General features: G+C 46.4%; 1 protein-coding gene across 3 annotated transcripts in view; it reads right to left on the reverse strand.

Annotated features, from left to right (window-relative positions):
* Window positions 1-12,544, reverse strand: part of LOC146204042 (serine/threonine-protein phosphatase 4 regulatory subunit 1-like) — an 88,435-nt gene that overhangs the window by 18,840 nt on the left and 57,051 nt on the right. The window lies entirely within an intron of this gene.

Raw genomic sequence — 12,544 nt, forward strand, 5'->3', positions numbered from 1 at the left:
GGGCGATTCCTAGTAGCTCCAGGACGAATGAAGCGGCTGGGCTAAAGCCAAAAGGACGCTCAGTTGTGGATGCGTCGGGAAGCGACTGGAAAGTCCGATGTTGCAAGGAGATATATCACATAGCAACATGGAATGTAAGATCTATGACGCAAGGTAAACTGGATATCGTCAAGCGAGAAATGGACAGATTGAACATTGATATCTTCGGTATCAGCGAGCTCAAGTGGACCGGAATGGGAGAATTTAACTCCGGCGACCATTATGTCTTTTATTGTGGGCACGAATCCAAGAGAAGGAATGGGGTCGCTCTCATAGTAAACAGAAGAATGGGCAAAGCAGTGCTAGGGTACAACCCCAAAAACGACCGAATGATTTCACTTCGGATCCAAGGTCACCCTTTCAACATAACAGTTATCCAAGTCTATGCACCGACCACTGCTGCTGAAGAAGCTGACGTTGAGAGATTTTATGCGGACCTACAATGCCTTTTAGACCGCACCCCATCATCAGACGTCGTTTTTCTCATAGGAGACTGGAATGCTAAGGTCGGGAGTGAAGAAATATCCGGAATTACAGGCAAGTTCGGTCTTGGTGAGCCAAATGAAGCTGGGCAGAGGCTAGTAGAGTTCTGTCAAGAAAACAACCTGACCATAGCGAATACTCATTTTCAACAGCACAAGAGGCGCCTGTACACATGGATTTCACCGGACGGTCTGTACAGGAATCAGATTGATTATATTATTTGCCGGCAGAGATGAAGAAGCGCTATACAAGCAGTAAAAACAAGGCCTGGGGCCGATTGTGGCACCGATCATCAGCTTCTTGTTGCCAAATTTAAGCTTCGATTGAGAAAAACGCAGAAAACTAGAAGGCTTTTCATGTATGATCTGGATCAAATTCCATCAGAATATGCTGTGGAAGTGAGGAATCGATTTCAAGAATTATATCTAGAAGACCGAGAGCTTGAAGAGATGAGGACTGATGTGCGTGATATAATACAAGAAGTTGCTACTAAGGTAGTTCCAAAGCAAAAGAAATGCAAGAAAGCAAGCTGGTTATCTGAAGAGGCTTTGCAAATACCTGAGGAAAGGAGGATGGCAAAAGGTATGGGGGAAAGAGAAAGGTACAAGGTTCTCAATGCGGATTTTCAGAAAATAGCAAGGAGAGATAAGAATGCCTTCTTGAACATACAGTGTCAAGCAGTTGAGGACAACAGCCAATTGAGGAACACAAGAGCTCTGTATAAGACAATCAAAGATATCAAAGGAAGCTTCTGTGCTAAGCTGGGCGTGATAAAGGACAAACGAGGCAAGGACCTCACTGAAGCCTCAGAGATAAAGAAGAGGTGGCAGGAATACACAGAAGAACTGTACAAGAAGGACCCGGATGTGCAAACCCAACATAGGACGGTTGTGATTACTGATCTCGAGCCGGGCATCCTGAAGAGTGAAGTTGAATGGGCCTTAGCCAGCCTTGCTAAGAACAAAGCTAGCGGAATTGATGGTATTCCAGCTGAGTTGCTTCAAAACCTCAACCACGACGCTGTTAACACACTGCATACATTATGTCAAAAGATTTGGACAACCCTGCAGTGGCCACAGGATTGCAAGAGGTCAGTTTACATCCCCATTCCAAAGAAAGGCAGTGCCAAAGATTGTTCCAACTACCGCACGATCGCGCTTATTTCGCATGCTAGCAAGGTGATGTTAAAAATCCTACAAGGTAGGCTGCACAGTATGTGGATCGGGAGCTTCCGGACGTGCAAGCTGGGTTTCGCAAGGGCAGAGGAACTAGAGACCGAATTGCCAACCTTCGCTGGATCATGGAAAAAGCAAGAGAGTTCCAGAAACCCATTTACTTCTGCTTTATTGATTATGCGAAAGCGTTTGACTGCGTAGATCACAGCAGATTGTGGCAAGCTCTCCAAGAGATGGGAGTTCCAATTCACCTTATCTGTCTCCTCAGGAACCTTTATGAAGGGCAAGGCCACAGTCAGAACTGGGCATGGTCTTACTGATTGGTTTCCGATTGAGAAAGGGGTGAGGCAAGGCTGCATACTGTCGCCCTGCCTATTTAACCTATATGCACAGTGCATCATGAGGAAGGCCGGTCTGGACGAGTCTTCAGCTGGAGTGAAGATTGCTGGAAAACGTAACAACAACCTTAAATATGCGGATGATACCACTTTAATGGCAGAAAGTGAATTGGATCTCAAGAGACTTCTGATGCACGTACAAGAAGAGAGTGAGAAGTTTGGGCTTAAACTGAACATTAAAAAGACGAAGATCATGGCGTCTTGCCCTGTCAAGTCCTGGAGCATCAATGGACAAGAAGTGGAAGCTGTGACAGATTTTCTGTTCTTGGGCGCCAAGATTACCTCGGAAGGAGACTGCAGCCATGAAATTAGGAGACGCCTGCTTCTGGGAAAGAGAGCAATGGTTAGCCTTGACCGCCTAGTAAAGAGCACAGACATTAGTCTGCCAACCAAGATCCGTATAACTCGTGCTATGGTCTTTCCAGTTGTGATGTATGGATGCGAGAGCTGGACTGTGAAGAAGGCTGACCGCCGAAGAATTGACGCGTTTGAACTGTGGTGCTGGCGGAGACTCTTGAGAGTTCCTTGGACTGCCAGAATATCAAATCAGTCGATATTGTCGACCATAAACCCTGACTGCTCATTGCAGGGTCAAATTCTAAAGTTAAAGCTCAGCTACTTTGGTCATCTTATGAGAAGAGAGGAGTCGCTGGAGAAAGATTTGATGTTGGGAAAGGTTGAGGGTCGCCGGAGAAAGGGTAGGCAGCGAACGCGATGGTTAGATGGCATTCTCGAGGCATTGCAGATGAAGCTATGTGATGTTAAGAAGATAGTGAGAGACCGGAAAGCGTGGCGTGACATGGTCCATAGGGTCACGAAGAGTCGGACACGACTGAACGCCTGAACTGAACTGATCCGGATATAACTATTTTCTTTAAAATCGGCAAAAAAAACATCCCATCATACCTAATTAGAGACCTTTATCAAAATGGTAGACAAGAATCTTTAATTCACATGGCAAGGGTAAATGGACTTGACTATGCATGCATGTGCGACCATTGCGAAATGTTCAGTGCCTGTGAGAACACCCTGTGCGGCGCAAGCCGATAAAAAAGCAACGCAATAAGCAAGCAAATAAAAAAAAAAGATGTTAAGGAAGTGAATTGGCTTGTCCTCCTGGTTTGTCTAGGCAATAATATAAATTACCAAATACAGTAAAACCCCTTTATAGTAAAGTCACTGGGACTAGCAAAAATATTTATTACTATATCAGTTGGTGATATGGTACTGAAGATGCTGCCTGGTAGTTAAACAGGCACTTACTGAAAACGTCTTGTAGCTTAATAAAAAAAAAATACCTTCCATCTCATTTTCATCATCTCTCCGTGCAATTTTTTTGTTATAAAAATTTTGTACATCTTGTAGAAATACCTATTAAGAATGAGGACAATGAGGCTATGAATGCAACCAAGTTCGATTTCATGTGAAAGTCAAAGCCTCACATGAACATGGTATCACTTTTTTGTCTTTTAAGGGGGGAGGCTACCCTTGAACACCAGCTTTTTTATTTCTTGAGATATCTGAATGAAATTTTCAGGGTATGCTCATAGTACACACATTTGAAGAACTACCAAGTTTCATGGAGCTGGGCTCATCGGTTCTCAAGTTAGAGGAGTATATCAAGATAGTTTGCATAGGTCCCTAGGGGCAGGCCTGGAGAATTTGCAAAATGTGCTAGCAGTGTGAAATTTGTTATGGTCATTCCTGGATAGTTCCCCAGGGCAAGACAATTCCCTTTTTCCACATTTCCTCTCTGAAAAATTTTAGTACAGCCCCAAATTTAGTGTTAAAATTAACACCTGATTTAACGATATTTTAATTGACTGCCTCTAATTACACATGAAATATTTTGAAGAAAACGAATTGTCTTGCCCTCAGAAATTTACTTAGGTATGTTAACAAAAAAAAAACCATGAAAATCCAATATGCGGTTCTTGAGATGACTTTCCCTAGCAGCCACACTGTGCAAAAAATTGATTCTGAGAAAACAGCTCAAGGTTGAGAGAACAATAACTTTTTTGTTTCGCAAGTTATCATGAATGAAATGAAACAAATGAAAACCCACCAAGTTTCATAGAATTGTGCATGCTAGTTACAGAAGCATATCAAATTGGTTCGAATAGGTCCTTTATATCAGGCCCGGAGAAATTGCGAAAGGCACTGGCATTGTGCAATTTGTCATGCCGATTCTTAGATAGGTTCCTCGAGGGAAGACAAAGCCCTTTTTCTAAATTTTCTTGCTGAAAAATAGCATAGCACTCGATTTTTTGTTATCAATTAAACCTACGTTGATTAATCAAATTAATCAATGATGACAAATTCCAGACATATTTTGAATACATGGGCTTCCCTTGCACTCAAAAATTTATTCATTTAGTCGAGCCCACTTATAACGGCCCCACTTAAGACGAACACTTGCTTATCACGAACAAGTCCGGTGCGGCCATCAAAATATACATTAGGGCTATGGCACTCCGTCTCGGCTACAACGAACATCTATGCGACTAGCCGATTGGCTACAGTGAACGCCTTGGTGCAGCGGACCACTTTCCACATGCTGAGATCCGTCGATCCTGTGCTCTGCAAGCCGCGACAATCGGCATTCCCAATTCCCCCGCGGCATTTCGCCCCAGGCATGATGGGCGGCGCAGACGCAGCAAGCGGCTTCCCAGTTTATCTCTCGCGGCATCTCGGCAGAGGAACGAGGAGCGGCCCATACGCGGCAAGCGACTTCCCGGGTTATCTTATGCGGCATAAGCGCCGAAACGAAAAGAAAAAAAAAAAGCTAGCCAAGTCTGCACTGAACGCGTGTCGCATCTCGAGGCATCGTGAGCGACCAACGTTTAACACATTGCACGAAGCCATTCAGAGGGCACGCAAATATGGCGAAAGGCGAACAGAACGCACGAAGTACAAAGACAGCCAGCAACGACAGCAAGCAAAGAGCCGGAGCCATGGCCGGAGCAGACGACGTGGGGAGGTAGCCGGCGGAGACCGGGCCCGATCCCCCACATTCTCGCGGAGCGCGCGCTTTGCCCAATCGCAGCCTTGAATTCAAGCGCGGGAAACTTGAAAGCCGCCAAGAGACTCCCAATCGGAAGCAAGCCACACTTCAACCGTGCCGCCGTCGCCGCCGCCGCCGAGGGTGGCAGAAGAAAGCGCAAAAATTCACAAACAAAACAAAACCAAGATGGCGGTGCTCAGTTCGACGGGAGAGGAATGGCGCGCGCGAAGTTTGAGAATTTTAGGCGCTTGCTCGGTGCTCCGCGGCTGCAGACACTTGTTGAATAATTAATTTCGAGTATTTCTATGGCGAGTTGGACATTGATAATTACAGAAATGGTAGTTTATAAGACATACTACCGGAATATATAATCTTCCAAAAATAGACTGTTTCGCGATTTTTCGGTTTTCAGAGGTCGCGTCCCCCCTTAAAAGGCAATAAATGTAAATGCCAAGTGCTGTAAGACCGCTTTCACTGCACCTCCACCTTTTGCCTCCGCTGCCTCATGCTTCGTGCTGCACAGTGCAGTGAATGTTCACCAGTTTCTTCCCCTTCCCTAGTTCTTGCTGCACTTTACTTTCCTTTACTTTCTGAATGGACCACCCCGCCTCCATTTACCGTATTTACTCGCATAATGATCGCACTCGCGTAATGATCGCACCCCTGAATTTTGAGGTCAAAATTCCATTTTTTAAATTCCCCGCGTAATGATCGCACCCCGAACATGGAGCCGCCTGGTGGTTGATCTGCAGTCATCCCGCAGCGAATGCATTCCGACGAGTTCCCAACCTAGTCTAGTAATGTTGGAGTTCCCATGATTCCATGCTTTGCGGTGTTCGCCATTTTGCAATTCGGCAGCGTCGTAGCGTGCTTTGTGTTTTTGTGCGAGTTTACGCCATTTCACCATGGGGCGGTATGCCAGTTACACTGCCGCGTTCAAGCTCAAGGCTGTCGACTATGCACTGGAGCATGGCAACCGCGCTGCTGGTAGGCATTTCGGCGTGGACGAAATGAGGATACGCTATTGGAAAAAGCAGCGCGAGAAGCTGATGGCTACGAACAAGACACGGCGGGCTTTCCGTGGACCCAAAACGGGCAAGTTCCCTCCTGTTGAGGAGGCGGTCCTAGAATACGTGAGGGACCTGCGCAAGGATGGTTGTGCAGTGTCATTAGAAATGATAAACGCAGGCGCGCACAACTGCCAGGAAGCTGGGAATCGCCGCAAAGGATTTCCGCGCTAGCTCCGGTTGGACGACTCGCTTTATGCGACGGAATGGACTTTCCCTGAGGCGGCGGACGTCGTTGTGCCAGCGGCTCCCAGCCGCGTATGAAAGCAAAGTGATAGACTTCCATCACTTCGTCACTAGGCTTCGCGAAAAATGCGGTTACCTCATGTCGCAAATTGGAAACGCCGATCAAACTCCACTGACGTTCGACATGCCCCGGAATACAACTGTGAACGAGAAGGGTGCTCTCTGAGCGTCCTCGTGATGACGTCTGGCGCAGAAAAACAGCGATGCACAGTCATGCTTGCTGTGACGGCTGACGGGCAGAAGCTGCCACCATACGTGATCTTCAAACGGAAGACTATTCCGAAGGGAAACTTTCCCCGTGGCATCCATATACGTGCACAGATGAAAGGGTGGATGACTGCAGACCTGATGGTCGACTGGATCAAGACTGTTTGGGGAAGAAGACCAGGAGCATTTCTGCTTCCCTCGCTTCTGGTTTGGGACAGTTTTAGAGGTCACCTTGTGGACAGCGTGCGTGCCAAGCTGAAAGAGCTGCGCACGGACATTGCAGTCATTCCTGGCGGCCTGACTTCACTGCTGCAGCCTCTCGACATGTCTTTGAACAAACCGTTCAAGGACAACGTTCGACGACTTTATGCTGAGTGGATGGCGATGGGCCAGCATGATTTGACGCCGAGCGGAAAGATTAGAAGGCCATCCGTGGAGATGCTGTGCTCGTGGATCACAGAAGCGTGGAGCAGTATCCCCGACGAGGTAGTGGCTAAGAGTTTTAAGGGGAGATGCTACTCGAAGACACTTTTTCTTTAATATTTGACTTAGAGCTATGAAACTCTGGTTAATAATTCAGTTTTTTATGCTGATTTCAAATCTGCAATTAGGTTTATTGTAAGTTGCATAGTTTTTGTTCTGTTTAGTGACAGTGTGTAAAATATACACTCTTTTGCCCCCCTTCTTTGTCATACTAAACTTCCATAAACACACATCGTTGATGGCTCATTTTGATCCATGTAAACTGTAGAGTGCCAAAAACTAATAATAAAGTACATATTAAGTATGCTAATGACATGAAAAATTTGAACCTGGCAAGTCTACATTGTCAAGACACCACCATGTGGTAATTATTTTTTTTTTGTAAATATTTGATCAGTATTTATTTTTGAAAGAGATAATGGCACTCCTCATGCCTAAGAGAAAATGTGTGCAAAATTTCATTCAGATATGAGCATCAGAAGTACCAAAAACATGAAGGGCAAATACTGAAAATCGCCCAAAATTGCATTTTGAGAAAAATGCATTTGAAGTTAAAATTGCATGTTTATTTAAAAAAAGAGAGCTTTAATTCCGATCAAACTTTGGAACAAAAGAAGAAAATTGTCCCTAAAGCAGCCACTGGCACTAGAAACTTCCTGCAGCATATGTCGCTCCCTCGTGACCCTTGCGAGTGGACTCCGACATGCGCTTTTTTTCTTCAGTGTGCGGCGATTTGCGTTCGCTTCCGCAGTCAGCTTCAAGGACATTTGTTTCTGCATTGTTATTTCTCTGGATGTGCCAAGCTATGATGCATTGGCTTGTGGAGTCCAATAATTGAGGAAAATCGCACTAGCTGCTCATATCCAATTCCTATAAAACAGGCCGCCACAGCAGCTTTGACGTTGACGGCGAAGCTTTCATCCGAGCTCCCGCTGTCAATCTCTGCTCGCATCCCTGCACGCCATAACTCGCCGCAATCAGTATGTTGTGGAAAGCACACATTGCGGGCAGGCAGAGTTCTCACAGAGTAGTTCAAGAAACGAAGCGAGTCTGCGCTTTGCGGCCGGTTCCCGAATAATGGAAGTCCTGAACGCTGGCTTGGGCAAATCGCGCCACCCACAAGAACGTTCACCGCTGCCAAGTCAGTAACTACAGATGACGCCACATCGCAGGCTATTTCCTCACCTTAGAAATGCCCAAATCTTTTTTTCCGAGGCACTCACACAATCTAACGCCGCTTCAAATTCCTCGGAGGCATCTGAAACGCTGGAGGGATCGGCGTCGGTTCCACTAGGCCTAACTGCCACAGGTCGAGTTGTCACTGGACGAGCCTTCTCTTTCGATTTTCGCCAACGTCCTCTATATTTGTGAACAGAACGGTATTTCACTCCTCGGTGACTGCGCTGGTTCAATTGTGCTTCATCCATGATGAAGATAAAGTTGCCGAACGATCGTCACTCGGAAACGCACCTCGACGTAGCATGGAGCCAGCAAGTGGGCTTCGCCACATGCGCGCGCGCGGCGGCCAATGGGGAGGCTTGATTCGTACCACGTGATTTAAAAACCAGTCGCAGCGCTTGAAAAACGCGACGTAGGCATGCTTTTTTTTATTATTGCTTGCGTTTTAGACGCCGGGCAACTGTGGTGATTGGGAGAATGCGGCTTGGCTGATCTCCTCACGTGATCCGCAACGGCGATCAACTGCGCTATGCCGACCGCGGGACGCTCGAAGATAGCATACTTTCGGTCATTTAACTGCCACCGTGCGCTCTTTAAACGTAATTTCAGCCCATTTCCTGTTTAAACTCAGCTTTGATTTTTATTTTCATGAAAGTAGAGATACTAAACTTGACAAAACAAGTAAAAACAAAAAATCAGTCATTTTCGAAAAAACCCGCATTTTTCGACCCGCATCTCCCCTTAAGAAGACAGGCATATCTAACGCTTTGGATGGAACAGAAGATGACTTCCTGTGGGATTGTGAAGATGCTCCCAGCGACGACACTGCCGTTTCCGATGAGCCGTGCAGCAGTGAAAGCGAGAATGGCGAGGATTCAGACTGATTAGAGTACTGACGAAAAAAATAAATGGGCATTGTGCATTCCATGTGATGCTTAATGTGCGTGTTTATTGCGAAGGTAAGCCTTACTCAACTTTTATTTTTGGTTGTAATCGAGATATATGTTCTAAGACGTCTGACCTGCAACTTGTTTGCGTTTTCGGTGCTCAAAAATTTTTTGTAGAAAATTTACCCCGCGTAATGATCGCACCCCGAAATTTGCGTCAGTATTTTTTAAAAAAAAGCGCGATCATTATGAGAGTAATACGGTACTTTTTTTGTTTCCTACGCACTGTGTGCTGCTTTCCCTCACAGCTACAAGGCCTTGATAAAGTAGTTTTCTCCTGGATGCTGCTAAGCCTAGTGGTAAAGCCACTTGAACACTGTGTTATTTTTGTTTTCAAAATAAAAAAAATCTGCCTCGCATTTCTAGGCAGTGCACGGGCGGTGATGTCATATCGTGGAGTCGTCGCCAGAGCCAAGCACATTTCGCTATAGCCAATTTTTACCAAAAACATATTTACTATAAAGGGGGACAAATGTCTATGGAAGATGAAGTGGGACTTCAGTTTCACTTTACTATATTAGAGTTTTCACTATATCCGAGTTTACTATAGCGGGGTTCTACTGCATACCAAAAATTTTAGAATTCACAGCACTGCATGCTTCGCTGCAATGCCAGACTGCATGGACTGTGCAGTGAAGCATCCTAAAAGCAGTTAGCCCATTTTACACAGCAAACTAAACTGCAGTTGCATTGCTAACTACACACGACCAGAGCTTCGTGACCCGTTGCCAAGAGCCCATGCCCTTTCCGCGCCCTTGCTGGCGGCAGTTTCACTTCATAGCTTAACAGCTGGTATAGCAATTGAATGTTTGCTAATTTGTATGCATATGCTGCATGCACATGCTGCGGAATGAGTGTAACGAACCAAAAATAAGCAGGAAGCAACTAAATTATAAAAATTTCTTAACGGTAACATTGCTTCCTAATGCAAAATCTGAGCACAGCTCATCAGCTGTTTCACCTTTTCGATAGATTGAGACAAAGATTTCGAGCAACACATGTATGCACAATTACGTTTAATTTTTCACACATAGTATATGCGTGAATGCCCTGGTGATGTCACCACCAGTCATGATTGGATGAGACGTCATTATTAGTTCCAGTTGATAGACATGGCCGGACGTGACATGATGACGTCGCATCCGGTCGTGACGTCCCGGCCGAAGACATCACCATGAGATAAGAGTCAGTTATCTCCCATTACTCATGACTATTTAGTTATGACGACTAATTGGGAGTAGTACTAGTAGTCTACTAGTAGTAGTTAATCCTTACTTAGTACTGGTTTGTGACTAAGCCATTATTAGTGCCACAGAGGAAGAAGGGGGCGGAGCTGATTACGAGGCCGATGACTCGAAACGCAGGAACGGCGCCAAAGAGCTGCACTCTAATATGTACAGTGTAATCCACTTATAACGATACCAGATATAACGATATATCGGTTATAACGATCAAATAATTTAGATTTATCAATTTTCCCATTGCCCCTATGTAAAAATAAACCACATATAACGATACGATTATCGGCGATATATTGATACAACGATAGAATTTTGACCGCCTGGAAAATATTTACTAGCAAATTTCGTATAAATATTTGCGAAAAATAAGATTATTTGATTAGAATGACGCGAAAAGTGCCGCAAATAGACCGTTGTGGAGAAATCCGCAAGGAGGCGATGCGTACGGCCTTTGGAAGCGAGCGCCATCATCATCGCAATCGCTGAAGAGAGAAGGTGGGGAGAAGGGGAGCGCGTCCTTGGCCGTTGTACGTGGAAGATGGCACCGACTAAGCGGAAGGCAATCTCTCTCGAGGTGAAGCACCAAATTCACCAAGATTTTCGGCAGGGCTTCAAGGTGGGAAGCCTCACTAAAAAGTATGGGCTTTCGCAGTCGACGGTTTCAACCATAATCAAGGCTGCAGATGTCCTCGAGAAAGCCGGCTCCAGCGGCCACGACGACCAGCGAAAGAGGGTTAGAGACCCTTTGTACAGTGATGTGGAAGAGTCTCTCTACCAGTGGTTTCTGAACGCTCGCAACCAGAATGTTCCCATCACAGGACCGATTCTTTGTGCAAAGGCGAAGAAATTCACTTTTCTTCTGGGACGAGAAAACTTCGAGCCCGGCGGAGGATGGATCCAAAGATTCAAAGATCGCCACGGCATTGTTTATAGAAACGTGGTCGGGGAGGCTGCCTCGCTGGACGTGTCGGCGAAAGACGAGTGGCTGGCGACGAAACTGCCCGAGCTGTTGGAGCGCTATGAACAGAAGGACATTTTCAATGGGGACGAGACAGCGCTTTTCTACGAAATGCTGCCTTCAAGGACGCACGCTCTCGAAGGAGATCCGTGCAGCGGTGGGAAGCACAGCAAGGTCCGAGTGACTGTGTTTTTGTGCGCCAGCATGGACGGTAGCGAGCGTCTGAAGCCTTTTGTGATTGGGAAATCGAAGAAGCCCCACTGCTTCAGGAACCAACACATTCCGGTCCGCTATCGGAATAACAAGAAAGCGTGGATGACTCGCGACCTGTTTCAGGAATGGCTGCTTGAATTTGACGGCCTAATGGAGCAAAAGAGGAAAGTGGTTCTAGTCCTCGACAATTGCACAGCACACAGCGTCAGCGTGAAGCTGACGTCTGTCGAGTTGCTCTTCCTGCCCCCGAACACCACGGCAGGTCTGCAGCCCATGGACGCAGGCGTAATTGCCAATTTCAAGGCCCTCTATAGACGTCGTATGCTCGAATGGCTGATCTTAAAAATAGACAGTTTGGGATCACCAGAGGATGCTTCAGGGCCTGCTCACCTGAAGGTGAGCTTGATCGAAGCGGTGCGGTTTGTGTATGGTGCGTGGTACGAAGTGAAGCAGTCCACAATCCAGAACTGCTTTAGAAAAGCAGGCTTCGTGCGCCACGACTGTGCGGTCTCAGAAGGGACAGATACAGATGACTTGCTCCCCGAAAATGCCGATGTGTGTGCACTATGGGATCATGTTGCATCTTCCGACAATGCCGGCGGAGCGCTCTTGGACGACTTTTTAAACGCTGACTGCGCTGCTGCTTCGTGTGAGGAATTTACCGATGAGGCCATTGCCGAGGAGCAGCGACAAAAAGCGGCATCGAGCGATGGTGAAAATAGTGACGACGATGACGGCACCATGGACAACGATGGCAGTGACACCACTACGCCAGCTCCATTGTCGTCACGAAGTGCCGTACAGTCCATCCAGTCGCTGATAGGCTTCATCCATGCTACAGGACTGCCGCACATGTACGCGCAACAGCTGGAGACTATGCAGACTGAAATTATCAAGCGTCAGC

This window comes from Amblyomma maculatum, chromosome 1, assembly GCF_055883805.1.
Source record: "Amblyomma maculatum isolate TAMU_Amacu chromosome 1, ASM5588380v1, whole genome shotgun sequence".
Lineage (NCBI taxonomy): Eukaryota > Metazoa > Arthropoda > Arachnida > Ixodida > Ixodidae > Amblyomma > Amblyomma maculatum.